Consider the following 2,495-nt stretch of genomic DNA (forward strand, 5'->3'; position numbering starts at 1 on the left):
TCACCATTTAAACAATGCACTGCTTTTTTTAAAACAGCAAAGGCTATAACTTCACATTGCGGAACTGCACTTGCCATGTGTTTGCCAATTGAGACACAGACCTGGACCAACTTCGGGAAGAGGCAAAACACTGAGCTCTGAACAAAAACCGTAGCACACTCAAAACGTCGGCTCTGTTTACCTTTCCACAGATGCTGCTCGACCGTTGGCTTCCTGCAGTATTCGTTGTGTTTGTTCTACACAAATGCTGCTTTCCATTAAAGAACTTCAATCCCTGTCCTCTGGTAACAGACCCTAGTCAGTGGCAATAGGCTCTTCTGATCATTAATCTGCCCATTTCCACCACTTCTGCTCCATCATTGCCAACAGCCCCTGGGAATCTCCAGTTAACCTTCTTTGCTCCAAAGAGAACATTCCCAAACTTGGGAAATATCTCCACAAATTTCAAATTCCTCATCCCTGGACATGATGCAAGTGTTACAATGGGGAAGAGTTTTGGGCAAAATATTGTCAGTTAGCAGGTGGAAAAATGTTCAGGAAGTAAAACAGCAATCCCAGTCTCCAGCTTTGTGCATCTTTGGAAACTCTTTAGGAAGTGGAATTCGAGGAGAACGAAGGATGAACTGTTCGACTGAGCAGTGACAGTCCAGACACGTCCCCTTGTTTAAGAGGCCGGGAGATTCTCTGGACAGGAACTGATCTGAGACATTGAAAGAATTCTCTGCACATCAGGAATTCAAACCCCTTCTCGGCTCGGGACCAATGAGAAAATTCGGGAATAGGCAATACACTAAAAGGCTCGCAGGGCGATGGCCCTGGTGTAGAAGGGCTAGTTCCTCGTGACATGGATATGCCTGCAGATGGTGGGATCAGACTGTCCCCATGTCTCCACAATGAATGTCCCAGGCTCTATTATGGAAAAGTAAAACTGATAGAAGACAATGGTAATTCTGGGCAGGGCAAGTTGATTTATTAATTGAATAGTCGCTTCCTCAACGAGACGGTGCGACAGCCCCCCGGGCCTGTCTCTGTGGCGCAATTGGTCAGCGCGTTCGGTTTTTAACCGAAAGGTTGCTGGTTCGAGACCAGCCCGAGTCAGAGCGTTTGTTGTTCTCGCTCCTTCCGCTTTCTTGGCTGCGAAGGTGCGCGTTTTTAACGGTGTCAGGAAAATGTTTCCCAAACGGAAATCCTCTCCACTGAGGAAGCACTGAGGGGTTTCTGAATTGATTGAATTTCTAACGTAAAGGACTGCGAATGCTGAGAGTCCGTGACAGAGAGTGAAACGATGGAGAAAGTCAGCAGGTTTGGCTGTGCCTGGATGAGAAAAAACGAGTTCTGAAATGTCTCTAATTCTCTTTCCATAGATGCTGCCTGACCTGCTGAGTTACTCATGCAATTTCTGGTTTTGTTTTTAACTGAACGTCCATTTCATCTTTCGGGATGTAACACCCCGACTCGCTATTTGCAGATATTTAACCCTTTCGAAACCTGTGAAGTGTTTGGATTCAATCAAACTCTGCAACGATTCACTCTTTCTCAGCTCCACAGGCAGAGAGACATGGGAAATGAAGCTGTTAGTATGGTTCTGTATTGGTGGGCCGAGTGGTGAATGCGATGGACATGAAATCCATTGCGGTTTCGCCACGCAGGTGTGAACCCTGCCGACTAAAGTTGAGAACTGTCGTTAAAAAGAAAGGGAGATTGCTCCACGGCTTTTTAAAGATGCAAATCGGTGGAGGGTTTGAAATATTTCAATCACGTTGGGACTGGTCGAGAACCTACAACGCACTGCCTATCAGGGGGAACAAGCAGAAACCCACAGAGCTGCTTTTGAGGCTATGAGCGTCAAGTGTTTGGAAATGAGACGAGAACAGTGAGGGGCGTGAAGTCGTAGTCGAAATGGAGTAGGCACCTGAGGATGAATGTGTTTTATTTGCCAGTGAAAGATACTGCTTCGCAAAGTTGGGCCTGTGGAAGGGAATCAGTGACGGTGATTATCTTTGGTTGTTCACCTTGTGAATGTTCCCATTGCTGCGCATGTCCGTGTTAACGTCAGAATTCTGCAGCATGGCGGCGTCAGGTACGCACAGGGCCGGGGGCGCAATGGATGACGCATCTGACTCCACCTACTGTTTGAAATGCAGCTCACAGCTTCTTCAAACACCTCAATTAATCTTTCTCATTGTCCTGGAGCCGGTTGGAATTCCTGATCTGCGGGAACGAGACTCTTTTCACTGTCTCGTGTCAGAAAGTGTCCCTGAGAACATGAGAGTCACGTCACAGCGATGTCGGAGGAGGGGAAGCTCAAATAGCCCCAAACGCTGCTCACGGGCACATTTCACTTTCCCCAACTCACCAGCCCAACCACTGCGCCCCCTGGGAGTGGAAAGGGAACAAACACCGAAACCCAGTCTCATATTTGTGAATCTTCAGAAAATAAGAAAACTGTTTATCCCTTCGGATCTTCCATCCTGGGCTGACAGGGGTGACTGTAA

At 47.4% G+C, this 2,495-nt stretch overlaps 1 non-coding gene across 1 annotated transcript; it reads left to right on the forward strand.

Annotated features, from left to right (window-relative positions):
• Positions 1–1,024: 1,024 nt before the first annotated feature.
• Positions 1,025–1,098, forward strand: trnak-uuu (transfer RNA lysine (anticodon UUU)). Its single transcript has one exon. It is a non-coding gene; the product is annotated as a tRNA-Lys (tRNA).
• The last annotated feature ends 1,397 nt before the right edge of the window (positions 1,099–2,495 follow it).

The sequence above is a fragment of the Chiloscyllium plagiosum genome, unplaced genomic scaffold, assembly GCF_037043375.1.
Source record: "Chiloscyllium plagiosum isolate Xiang-an unplaced genomic scaffold, Cpla_swu_hap1 HiC_scaffold_27, whole genome shotgun sequence".
Taxonomy (NCBI): Eukaryota; Metazoa; Chordata; class Chondrichthyes; order Orectolobiformes; family Hemiscylliidae; genus Chiloscyllium; species Chiloscyllium plagiosum.